Source organism: Marmota monax, unplaced genomic scaffold (genome assembly GCF_021218885.2).
Source record: "Marmota monax isolate L192 unplaced genomic scaffold, Marmota_monax_Labrador192_F-V1.1 WCK01_AAM20220418_F8-fsc00023, whole genome shotgun sequence".
Lineage (NCBI taxonomy): Eukaryota > Metazoa > Chordata > Mammalia > Rodentia > Sciuridae > Marmota > Marmota monax.
In genome coordinates this window covers 8,551,861-8,566,374 of record NW_026692907.1, presented here as the reverse complement: position 1 = coordinate 8,566,374, position 14,514 = coordinate 8,551,861, and positions in this window count along the sequence as shown.

Sequence of the window (14,514 nt, the reverse complement as noted above, 5' to 3'; positions counted from 1 at the left end):
TGAAGGTAGATACATTTGAGTGTAAGTATACAAATAGAATATATATATATATATATATATAATAGGAACATCAATCATGTGTTTTAGCCTCATAAAGCCCAGGCCATCTATAAGACAGAACAATAACTCCAAGTATCAAATGATACCTCTGATAACTCAATGGGCCCTTTGATATTTCTTCCTTTAAAAGCAGGCATCAATCCATTCTTATTTTGGTGCTCTCTGCCATGAATATAATCAGTTGTTTACCTGTGTCTGCTTTTTATTATGAATCTCCTTTACTTCTATTACCAGAATCAACCAGGCAATCACATCCTCATATCTAGGGTTATAATAGATTCCCAAATGAATCTATTTAGTCCATGAAATTGTTATTCCCTGTTGGAAAGAGCTTTTGAACCAGTGTATGTTCTATGCAATAGTAAGTCTATATTTTGCTGTGTGTGTGTGTATGTGAGTGTGTGTGTTAGATGGCCACCCCTGGGACAATCAGGTATGATCAAGAGAGAGTTGGGACGTGTGATATGAAACATAGCTTCCTTTCAATAAGGAAATACATATGGTTGCCACCTTATGAAGACTGCTGGTTACTATAGCATCAGAGAGGAATGATAGATTTCTCTTTGGGATCAAAGGAAAATGAATAGGAGAAGAGAACCAGGCTATGCACTTGGAAATAAGTTCATTTCCTCTAAGAAGGAATAAGACAAAAATTCAGAGGCTTCTCTGAGGACACTTTCCTTAGGCTTTACAATTTAAGAACACCCTATCTGTAAAGATGGGCTATTGGTTAGAAATACACCAGGTAAAGGAAGAGTAAATATTGCCACTGCCCAGTAAAGGAAAAGCTTCATGAAGGCATAGTCAGTAAGATACATTTATTAATATACTCAGCCCAATACTAAGCTCCTAGTAAATTTCACATAAATATTTGTGGTTTTCAAAGAACCCTTACTTTAACAACTAAAGGAGACACCAAGGTTGCTTTAAATAGATATCTCTGAAAATAGGAAATGAATTTCCCCAGAAAGTGTTGGCATTGGCCAACTAGAAAACAGGAGGTAAGACTCTGTGGTATCTGATTACATGGTATAGTAGCGCTTTGATTAAATAATTATTTTCTATAAAGACGAAAAGGAAATTTCAGTTTCCTCTTATACCTCTTGCATATTCTTGTATATATCATTTTATTACAGTTGTACTAGCCAGAATTTTAATGTTATGATTTTTTAAAATCCCCACAAACTCTCAGTTGAATAAGCAAGAACAATTTTCTTTGTTTTGTTTTCTTCTCATTCAGGTTACTACATGTGCCATGGGGGTCAACCAGAGGCTCCTCTTGTGTCTTTTGTATTTTTTCTTGCCCAGGATGAAGGGGAAAATTGATGTTGCTCTGGCAGAGATTAAAAAAGAGTTTATTAACATTACTCCATATCATTCTGAAAAGTAGGGCTTGAGACAATGGACATACGTTAAAATAAACCTACCTTCCACTTTATTTTTTAAAAAAATACTTCCCAATTATCAGAGATTTTCAAAGATGAAGCTCATATTTTAAGAGTAGAGTCTCTATTGTCAGAGGACTTCAGTAAATGTCTATCTGTCATATCATTTGTAAAGTGAATTCCAGCATCTAATCACTTTGCAAGTCCTCACTGAGTTTCAGTGATTCGTTTTCTTCTTATTTACATGTTTTTGTGTTGTGTGGAGTGTGTATGTATGTGTGGGTGTGATGACATACCAAACTAGAGTACTATTGATCCCCATCCCATACCAATGATAGACATCACTAATAAATTACAGCCACTGCCAAAAGGGGTAAGTTAGCATTGCAGATGAAACTTCTTTGTTACTGACCTTAGGCTTAGCTCATATCTGATTACATAGCCTTATTTACTCTAAATTGAGGATTTTATAATGTGCTTAGATATTATCTGCCAGGTTGCTACAGCCTCAAATATCTCTTTTAATTTTGGGTACAATTCAAATTAGTATTTACCAGGAAGTCCATTATAATCATGGTCAGTTTTCTTCATCAGTAATTATTTTTCTTTTCAAACTGTTATTCCTCACCTATTTGGAGAGGATCTCCTCTTTTTTCCCTTTCCTTTCACTATTGATTTAGACTAAATTTAAAAATCATGCACAAATCTCTGGAATTCAGATTTATTCCCTGTATTATATAGCTATTCATGGAACAGGAATCCATTGTGGTGTGGTTGAAAATATCATTTAGCACAAGTACTACAGGTGTATTTTCTGTTCCGAAATGAATCAAGTGAAAAGAATCAATTGGCAGACTAAGAAATGCATTCAGTGATCATCAGTTTAAAATAATTCTACCTATGTTTAAGGTATTATTTATTTCCCAATGAATTTCATTGATTCCCAACCTGTTCTTCTCTGCTGACTTAACACACACACACACACACACACACACACACACACTTAAATGTTTGCTGTTTGTTACCCTCTGCATGCTTCATAGGGATCTCCAACCCACCATGTTCAATGTTGAGTTCATCATTTTCCCCCTCAAAACATTTCATCATCCTGCATTTCCTATTATTCATTAATTCAACAAAAATTTATTCAGCATTCACTTACAATAGGAAGTGTACACAATGTTGTAAGTAAAGCAAGGTTCAGCAGACCTACTTTCTGGGGTCACAAAGTTTATGGTGCAGTTAAGTAGACAGACACGGAATAGGGAATTGTACAAATGATGGGTCGCTGTAGCTACAAACTAAGAGTCACATACACTTCTTTCTCTGAGTCTGAACATGAAGTAAATCATTAAGTTTCTCCAGATTATAACACCTACATCTCTTTTTTGTATCAGTACTTTCCTAGGCATTCTGGCTTCTACTGCAAGAGTTTTCTCTTATTATTTCTCACCTGCACCAATAAAAAAAGCAATTTATCACATATCTATCAACAAAATGATTCTGAAAAAATGAAAAATCCAACACAGAAACTTCTAATGACTCCCTTTTCCTGGAGTAAAATTTCCAAGATCCTTACTCAGCTCCTGCTTCTACAAGAAACATTTCATTTTCTGTGCACATATACTACATGCCACTGTCATTTTGTTCACGATGCCCCTCTGCCTAAAACATTTTTTTTCTGTTTGACTTTTCCAAGTCGTAACTATATTTAAGACTCAAGACTTATTCTGAAATCTCTACCCTCCAAGAATGAAGCAGGAGTTTCTTCCTTGGACTTCCAAAGCAGCTATTCATGTCTTAGTCACTGTACTCATATCTTTATACTCATATCTTTATACTATAATTGTCCATTTATAATTCTGACAGGGTTACATGATTTGGAATCTTCAGTTCAGGAACTCTATCCTCATCATCTTTGGGCCCTGGAGCCCATTTTAAAGTTTAACGTATAACAGAAACCCTAGAAATATGTTTACTATACAGAAGTATAGGTTTTTGAAAAAAAGACATACAAAATATGGACAAAGATATTTGTTGGCTAAAAACTACCCATTCTTGTTCATGAATATGTGTGTCCTGTTCAGGCTTTTGCTTTACCCACATGCATAACAAATCAAGACTCAATGAATAGATTTCATCTAATCCAATCAATGGCTTCTATACAAGCAGGCCTGCTTTTTGGTTAACACAAACACTTTATCTGGCTAACCAGTCAAAGCTGTTGTTAAAAAAAAAAAAAGGAATGCACTTTTGCATCTGTTTCAATGTTCCATCAAAGCTCCAGTCCTTTCCATATATTACATTGGCTGATTTGATTCATCACCTTATACCACTTTATGTCAAAACTCTATCTTTCTCTGAATCCGTTCACTAAGAATTTCAAGCTATGCTTCCTCCTGAGTTGGTATTCAGATACAATTTTGTCACTTTAAGCTTGTGCAATTTTGATATTCCTATAGAAATATTTCTATCATAGAACAGACCAAGTAAGAAGGCCCAAGATAGTTAGGGTGCCTCCTGTATTCCAGATTCTTTAATGTTCACTTTCTAGCTTTCTCAGTGATACAAGTACAGTCGATTGATTGGCCTTTGGGTCTCTTTAATCTAATTATGGCCTTTTTAAAAAATATATTTATTTATTCTAATTTGTTATACATGACAACAAAATGCATTTCAATTTATAGTACACACATAGAGCATAATTTTTCATGTCTCTGGTTGTACACAAGTAGAATCACACCATTCATGTCTTCATACATATACTTAGGGTAATGATGTCCATCTCATTCCACCATCTTTTCTACCCCCATTCCCCCTCCTTTCACCTCCCTCCCCTTTGCCCTATCTAAAGTTCCTCCATTCCTCCCATGCTCCCCCATACCCTTTATGGATCAGCATCCACATATCAGAGAAAACATTCAGCATTTGTTTTTTTATGGATTGGCTTACTTCACTTATCATAATATTCTCTAACTTCATTTATTTACCTGCAAATCCCATGATCTTATTCTCTTTTAATGCTGAATAATATTCCATTGTGTATATATACCACATTTTCTTTATCCATTCATCTACTGAAGGGCATTTAGATTGGTTCCACAATTTAGCTATTGTGAATTGTGCTGCTATAAACACTGATGTGGTTGTATCACTATAGTATGCTGTTTTTAAGTCCTGTGAGTATAAATCGAGGAGTGGGATAGCTGGGTCAAATGGTGGTTCCATTCCAAGTGTTCTGAGGAATCTCCATATTGCTTTCCATATTGGTTGCACCAATTTGCAGACCTGCCAGCAATGTATGAGTGTGCCTTTTTCTCAAAATCCTTGCCAACAATTACTGTTGTTTGTGTTCTTAATAGATGCCATTCTGACTAGAATGAGATGAATCTTAGAGTAATTTTGATTTACATTTCTCTAATTACTAGAGATGTTAAACATTTTTCATATATTTGTTTATTGATTGTATATCATCTTCTGAGAAGTGTCTGTTCAGTTCCTTGGCCCATTTATTGATTGGGTTATTTATTTATTTATTTATTTATTTATTTTTTATTTTTTGGTGTTAAGATTTTTGAGCTCTTGATATATCCTAAAGATTAGTACTCTATCTGATGTGCATGTGGTAAAAATTTGCTCCCATTCTGTAGGCTCTCTATTGACCTCTCTGATTGTTTCTTTTGCTGAGAAGAAGTTTTTTAATTTGAATTCATCCCATTTATTGATTCTTGATTTTAGTTCTTGCACTATAGGAGTTTTATTAAGGAAGTCGGGTCCTAACTGACATGATGAAGATTTGGGCCTACCTTTTCTTCTATTAGGTACAAGGTCTCTGGTTTAATCCCTAGGTCCTCGATCCACTTTGAGTTGAGTATTGGCATGGTGAGAGATAGGGACTTAATTTCACTTTGCTGCATATGGATTACCAGTTTTCCCAGCACCATTTGTTGAAGAGGCTATCTTTTCTCCAAAATATGTTTTGGTGCCTTTGTCTTATATGAGATAACTATATATGGGACTTTGTCTCTCTGTCCTCTATTCTGTACCATTGGTCTACAAGTCTAATTTGATGTCAATACCATGTGTTTTTTGTTACTATTGCTCTGTAGTATAGTTTAAGATCTGGTATAGTGATGCCACCTGCTTCACTGTTCATGCTAAGAACTGCTTTGGCTATTCCAGGTCTCTTATTTTTCCAGATGATTTCATGATTGCCTTTTCTATTTCTATGAGGAATGTCATTGGGGTTTTGATTGCAATTGCATTAAATCTGTACAGTGCTTTTGATAGTATGGTCATTTTGACAATATTAATTCTGCCTATCCAAGGACAAGGGAAATCTTTCCATCTTTGAAGGTTTTCTTTAATTTCTTTCTTTAGCATTCTGTAGATTTCATTGTAGAGGTCTTTCATCAAATTGATTCCCAAATATTTTTTTTAGGCTATTGTAAATGGCATAGTTTTCCCAGTTTCTCTTTTAGAGGATTTGTCACTGATGTACAGAAATCCCTTTGATTTATGGGTGTTGATTTTATATCCTGCTACTTTGCTGAATTCATTTATTAGTTCTAGAAGTTTTCTGGTAGAACTTTTTGTATCCTCTAGGTATAGAATCATGTCATTGGCAAATAAATAGTGCTAGTTTGAGTTCTTTTCTTATCCATATCCCTTTAATTTCTTTTGTCTGTCTAATTGCTCTGGCTAGAGTTTCAAGAACTATGTTAAATACAAGTGGTGAAAGGGGGCATCCCTGTCTTGTTCCAGTTTTTAGAGGGAATGTTTTCAATATTTTTAGAATGATGTTGGCCTGGGGCTTATCATAGATAACTTTTACAATGTTGAGATATGTTCTAGTTATCCCTAGTTTTTCTAGTGTTTTGAATACGAATGGATAATTATCACTTTTGTTGATTGAGCTGTTAGGCTAATAGGTAGCCCTTTAGGCTACACAGTTAAAAATCTAGGTAGTGAAGTCACTGGACTATCCCTTAGTGTCCACCTACTTTTAACATTATCTACCACTTTACCTTTACACAATTTCTCCCAAGTAAGCAACAAGATGGCTGAAGTATGAAACCAAACTATTTGCTTAAAGAGAACAGTAGTCATGATTTCTTTTTCTTTTTCTCCCTTGGTCAGCTCTGCACTTGGAATTTTCCATGGATTATCTCATTAAATCTTAAAATTAACATTATGTGTTACATACACTTTATTTATACATTTTGAAAATGAGGGAAGTGAGACTTGGGAAGTTTGATCTACCTTTCTGTTAGTCTATAGCTACTAATTCAGAAGCTTTGTTAAAGGAGAAGTTATGCAACAGTTGCCTTGTTAAATAGAGGCAGAAGAAACACACATAAACCAATCAACTGTTTTTTTAGAAACATATTTTTCAGTCAGAATAATATCTGTCATATGTAAAAGAGTTCAAAAGCATAGACTAAGGAATATGCAAAATGACTGGTAGAAAATATTCTTTGATACAGTAGAATAAATGAATTATTGCAACCAAATATGATAGAACATTTGAACCAATGAGTTTATTGTAGCCATTAAAACTTCCCAAGTTGGTGAAGCAAGATGCTTGTCCTTGTGAAAAATCAAATGAGATTTAATATTAAAGTACTTTGCAATATGTTGGGCCAGAATGTAAATTTAGAGAATTATTACTAGGATACATGTGAGCCACAATTTACCTGATGAGATCTTAAATTGTCCTTTTTTGAAAGATTATATTTAAGAAAAAAAATTAAATATTTGGAAAAGAATTGAAGTTACATAGTTGATATTAAGTAATTCATTTCAACAGGAATTTATGAACACTTTGGCAGCAAGCAGAGAATGTTACCAAAATTACCTAATAAATTATGATTTTCTTTTAAGCCTGTTGCTCATCTGCGAAAGAAAATCATTTCAACCATTTATATGAATATATGTCTACTGCTCTGTTATACACAATCATGATATCAGGGTTGTCATCTTATATTGTTAATAATAGGGAGATGGAGAAACTTCACCTTGGAATTAAGTATTCTAATTATTAGTAGTCTTACTTATCCAACAGAGTTTTATAAATTAACATCATCAGTTCATTTTCACTTTGTGTAGAAACAGGTCTATCATGTTCATTCAGTTTAAGAAATATGATATCAAGCCAGTCACGTAAAATGAAGAAAAGGGAATAGTTTTTAAAAGAAAATCAAAGCCAGGATGAGCAATGTTCAGATATTATGGTATGGAAGCAGAGACTTTCTAGTTTTAGTCTAAGGTCTTCAATTACTGAAATTTGCTTTTATGAAATGTGACCTCTAAAGTCTTCTCTCTAAATCTAACTTTATTTTTATATCTAACATTTTTTGTTTTATTTTGATTTTAATATTACTTTTTAAAATTACTTTAATGTTCATTTATCATATACAGTCTCTGTATACTGTATTTTATATTCTGAATTGGAAAAAAAATATATTTTGCTAATATTTATTTATTTATCTGGTGGTGCTGGGGAATAAACCCAGGGCCTTGTGCATCTTAGAAAAGCACTCTACCATTAAGGCACATCCCCAGCCTAAAGATTATATTTTATTCATTATCTTCTTATTAATTCATTTTGAAAAATTTTTCTTATTACTTTGTCTTCATCAAAGTTACAGACTTCAAATAACTTGCAATTTAATAAGATAGGCTGAAAAACCAACAAACCTGACATAAAAGTGATCCATGCTCAGATTAGGCATACCTGGGGCAAAGCACACATAGTCACCTTAATATGAATATGGATTATGCTCAAGAAAATGTTATGCAGGCAGGGAAACATTCTCATGAACAATGAGGAATGAGAGTACACAACGTATTTGTAAGGTTTAAGTATTCCAGTAAATGCTCAAAGGGTCGGATGTGTATTATGAAATGTGGTCAGAAACAGGACTGTAGTAAATGAGCAGATAGATCCTAAACAGATGTAGTATCAGGTTAGATGAGGTAGGACCATTGAAAATGTGAGGAGAGAAACATCAGAATACTAATGATGTAGAATGATCTCTCTTGCATCAGAATGGAGGGTGTTTTGGAGGGGCTCAAACTAGAATTCAGGAGACCATTTAAAAGCCTCTGGAAACACTCCAGGAAAGATATCAATATATAAAGAATAAGGAGTTGAGGAAGGAATTAGAAGAGAGGAACATAATATCAAATACATAGGATCAGAACTTTTGTTCCTTGGATCTGGTGGCAGCAAGTTTAAAGGAAGTTGAATAACTCTATTTCCTCTCTCTCTCTCAAAATCTAACCTCATGCTTGACACAAGCATCAAGAAGCTATTTGCAGAATGAGTGAACAGAAAAATAAATGAAGCTTAAACACCATCACCTCCATCTCACTATCATCCACACCAATGACTAAATGCAATGGTATTAATGGGGACCATGTCCTTATTAAGTTACTTAGATATATTGACACATTGAATATTCACACCTCCGTGCAGTTATGATTCCATATGTTCTGTTGTACTTCCATTTTACAAGTGAGAAAACTAAAGTTTGCTAAACTCACTGAGTACATCGAGGAGTCATGACTTGGGACAAAAGAGTAATTGGAAAATTTTATCTCCAATAAGCATTCCAGAAAGCTAAGATTCATCCATTATACTTTAAATTTTTAACAATATTATGAAAAGTTTTTTTTTCAAAATTTCCAAGGAAATTGCCTTTGGTATACAAAGTACTCTAGATATTAAAAAAGTAGTCAAGTCGGAATGTCATAGAGTATGGGTAAAACTCTGCTCCAGTATGAGCCAAGAAACTTGGAAAAATATAAGGTTATTTGTGAAAGTGAGTAGTGTTGCTTTTCTCTGGAAAATTCAACTCACAGAGGAACAAAAACAAGGAGAAAAGCAACATGATGCTTTGTATTCAGTTGTTCCACTACCACTAAAAATAACACAAGTGATGTTGCATTTTTCTTCTCTCCATAATGAATGACCTAGCTGCATTTGGTAATTGGATATGACTGAGAAAAATTTAATTGAAAATGAACTGTGGCTTTGCTTTTTGCAAATGCAGGCATCTTGGGTTTTGCATTAGTTTATGTTTCTCCCGGGCCTTGCACCATCTTAAGAGGAAGGTCGTCAACCCTTAAGATTTCCCAATGGAAATCCATGGGGTCATAACTGTCACCGTAAATGTCAACAAGCCATATTGTCAAGGGACAAGTTAATGCTATCCCTTGAGCTCTTTCACTTCCCTATTACTGAAAAACAATTCATCATAATATTCATCATCATTTTATCATCATTCTAATTCCTGTAATCTGTGTAATATTTGAGAATCTACAAAGTAATTCCATTCATAATATTTACTTGATACTCTCAAAAATAAATATGAGATGAATAAGTTATATATGATATTTCTTTTTTGCTTATGAAAAAGCAGAGTAGTTAAGTGACTTCCTTAGATTACATATTCACAGAACCAAAAGTATAGGCCTCACAATTTAAATACAGTATTTTTCAGCTGATTAAATGTCTTCCCAAAGACTTAATTAACAAAGAATACTCATAATATGCCTGCACTTAGGATCCATAAGGAAGGTGTTAAAGAGAAACAGGACATTATTATAATAAAAATTAAAATTGAGGGTCATTTAAAGGTTAAGAAGGCAAAAATAAAACTATATCAGAGTTTTTTTCTTTCCAGAACACCTAATAAATGGAATAAAAAGAATTAAAAAATAAACATTTATTTTTCACATTTTATTGGTGGGTCATAGCTGTACATAATTATGCAATTTGTTGTTGCATATTCATACATACACACAATATAGCAATATACTTTGGCCAATATCATTTCTTAGCACTTCCCCCCTCCTTCCCTGCCTCCCACCTCTTGGCTCATTCCTCTACTTATTTCCCATTGTTTTTCACGAGATCCCCACCAGCTCCACCCCCTTTAAAAAGAAACAATTTAAAAATAGGGAAAGCAATCATAACATCATCATCATCGTCATCATCATCATGAACAACAAGCAGCGGCAGCAGCCAGCAATGATGAAAAGTAATTAAACTAAAAATCAAAAGGTGGTGGCTAAGGGAGGGTATAGAAGATTCTGTACAGCAGGATGAATGGTAGAGCTTCTGCCCCAAATGTTAGAAGAAGTACTGAAAAAAAAAAAAAAAAAAAAAAGCTAAGCAGGAACAATTCTGAGAATTCTCATTACATGTCCTTTAGTTGAAAAGAAGCAGGCAGATGGGGAACTAGTTAGTAGGCAGCCCAGAAAGATGCAAGTATCATTTCATTTAGGTGTATCTCTTTTTTTTTTCATTTTGTAAAATACATATAACATAAAACATGCCATCTAAACATTTTAAAGTGTACTTTTCAGTGATACATTCATATAACTGCACAACTATCACCATCATTTATCTCTAGAACTCTTTTGTGAAATGTGAAGTTTTATATACATTAAACAATAACCATTAACTCCTCCCACCCATACCCTAGAAACCATTAGTCTTCTCTCTATCTTTACGATTTTGAGTACTCTAGTTACTTTGCATGGGTGTAATCATAGAGTACTTGTCTTTTCTGATTGGCCTACTTCACTAGGCATATCATCATGGTTCATCCATGTTACACCATATGCCAGAAATTCTTCGTTTTTAAGGCTGAATATTATCCCATTGAATATACCCAACCACATTTTGATTACTCATTCATCTGGCAATGAACACTTTGTTTCCACATTTTAGCTATTATGAATCATGGTGCTATCAACATATACCCAAATATATGTTTAAATTATAGCACTTAATTCCTCCGGATATATACCCAGAAATAAATTGCTGTATCGTATGACAAGTCTATTTTTAATTTTTTTGAGGAAATTTCCCACAGGAGCCATCATGGTTTTGATATAAGGCGCCCCCCCCCCCCCATCGCCCAGACCCCTATGTTAATGCAGGAATGGTTAGAGGTAAAGGGATTGTCTTGTGAGAGCTGTAACCTAATCAGTCCATGGTAGTTTGAATGGACAGACTCACTGGTAGCCTTGGGCAACTGGGTATAGCTGGAGGAGGTGGGTTGCTGGAGTTTGCCCTGGAAGGGTTCATCTTCCCTCTCCCTCATTCTCTGCTTCCTGGCTACCACGAATGGAGCAAACCTCCTTCATCACATCGTACGCCATAGTATACTGCCTCATCTCAGGGTCACAGCAATGCAGTCAGCAGCCATCTATGAACAGAGACCTCTGAAACCCTGAGCCCCAAATAGACTTTTTCTCCTCTAAGTTGTTCTTCTCAAATATTTTGGTCACAACTGCCGCAGTCCGGCTGCAGCAAAATAACCAGGGGGTGACGAACAACTTGTGTACATTGATACAGCAGGAGTGGGAGCCGTTTATTGTAGGACTGGAGGGGTATATATATACATTCCACACAGCTTATCTTAATTAACGTAAACTAGATACAGCAGTCAACCAATAAGGAATCTCCACACTTAATGGCTCGCTGGCGTTACTTCACAAACCACTCCCTCTAGCAAAATGCCAGGCGCCATCTTGACTTGTTTACAGACTCTAACACACAACCACACAAAGCTGACTAACACTGGAGATATACCATTTTATGTTCCCACCAAAAGTGGGCAGAGTTCTCATTCCTCCATATGCTCACCAATACATGATACTTTTTATTTCATTGATAGTGACCCTCCTAATGGGTGTGAGGTGGTATCTTATTGTGTTTTTAAAAAATATTTATATTTTAGTTATAGGTGGACACATATCTTTATTTTATTTTTATGTGGTGCTGAGGATCAAACCCAGTGCCTCATGCATACTAGGCGAGTGCTCTACCTCTGAGCCACAATCCCAAGCCCTCATTGTGGTTTTAACTATTAGCAATATTAAGAATTTTTGAAAAATATGCTATTGGCCATTTGTATATTTTATTTGGAGAAATATCTACTCCAGTCTTGTGCCCAGTTTTAAATCAGTTTGTTGTTGTCATTGTTTTAGGAGTTACCTATATATTCTTGTTAATCCCTCACTAAATATGTGATTTTCAAATGTTTTATTCCATTCAATAAATTGCTTTTTCACTATTGCTATATACTTGTCTTTAGATCAGTATCCTACTATTTTTTATTGTAGCTTTGTAATACATTTTGAAATAATGAGATGTAATGCCTTTAATTTCATTTTTTTTTCAAAATTGTTTTGCTTAAACAGGGTCTCTTCAGATTTCATATAAATTTTAGAATGAAATCTTTATATTTATGCAAAAAATATGTCATTGTATTTTTTGATACAGACTGCATTGAACTTTATAGATTGCTTTGTACAGTAAGGACATTTAAATAATATTGTCTTCCAATCTATGAACATGGAACTTATTTCCATTTATTTGTGATTTTCTTAATTTCTTTCTGCACTATTTTAACATTTTCAGTGAGAACAAGCAAATTTTCCTTGACTGGTTTCTAAGTATTCATTTTTTTGATTGTAAGTTGAATTATTTTTTAATTTCCTTTTCAGATTGTTCATAGAGAAAAACATCTGATTTTTTTATTACTTAAATTTATATCCTGCTTCTTTGCTATATTTATTGTAATAGTTTTTATGTGGAATCTTTAGGGTTCTCTACATTTAAAATCATATCATCTTCAAACTGGGATAATCTTTCTTGTTTCTTTCATTTAGATGCTTTTTATCTCTTTTTCTTGCCTAATTGCTCTGGGTAGGATTTCTAGTACTATGTGAAGAACTTGTTTTAGGATTTATCTATATATTCTTGTTAATCCCTCACAAAAGGGGAGTATTCTTGATTTGCTTCTGATCTTAAAAGAGAAACTTCCAGTGTTTTTGCCATTAAGTATTATGTTCTCTGTGGTTTTACCTTCATGGTTTTTATTATGGTGATGTAGTTTCCTTCTATTCCCACTTTTTTGGGGAATTCTATTATGAAAGGATGTTGTTTGTTAAATGCATTTTCTATTTCAATGGAGATGATCATATAGACTGTTTTCCTCTATTATTAAAGTACTATAATATATTGATCCATTTTTATTATGTTGGGCTATCCTTGCACTCCTGGAATAAGTCCAACGAGGTCTTTATATGTAATACTTTTATATAATTGTAAATTTGGTTTGTTAGTTAGTATATTGATGAGTATTTTTCATCAAGATTTATAAATGGTATTGTTCTGTAGTTTTCCTGAGCTGCAATGTCAAACATTTGAACAACGTGAGCCTCCTGGGATGCATTAAGATTGGTGTTACTTTTTCTTTAAATACTTGGCAGAATTAACAGTGAAACCATGAGGTCCAGGGCATCTTTGATGGAAGACTTTGATTACAGATTTGATCTATTTAGATTTTCTATTTTTTATGATGCAATCAGTAGATTTTTGTTTCTAGGAATTTATGCATTTAATATAGGTATACAATTGGTAAGTGCAAACTGTTTATAGTAATCTCTTAAAGTATTTATTATTTATGCAAAACTAACGATAACATCCTCACTTTCATTCCAAATTTTAGTAATTGAGTTTTCTTTGATTTTTCTTAGTCAATCTAGGTAGAGTTTTATCAAATTTGTTGATCTTCTCATTGAACTAACTTTTGGTTTAGTTAATTTTATTGTTTTTCTAATCTGTATTTATCTCTGCTTTAATCTTTATTATTTCCTTTCCTCTTCTATTTTGAGTTTAGTTTTTTCATCTTTTACTAGTTCTTGAAGTTATAAATTTGGGTCATTTATTTGAGATCTTTTTAATTTTTTTAAGGTGAGGATTTGTAACAAACATTTTCCTCCCTGTCTTTTCTGAGCTCCATGTTTTGGTATGTTGTATTTTCATTTTCATTTATCTCAAATTCCCTTTTTATTTCCTCTTTGATTCATTAGGTATTTAAGGGTGTACATTTTAAGTTACATGAAGTTGTGAGTTCTCCATTTTTATTGATTTCTAACTTAATCTTACCATGGTCAGAAAAGATATTTTGTATGATGTCTATCTTCTTAAATCTATTAAGACTTAACTCTGAAAAACTCATGGTCTCTCATGGAGAATGTCTCA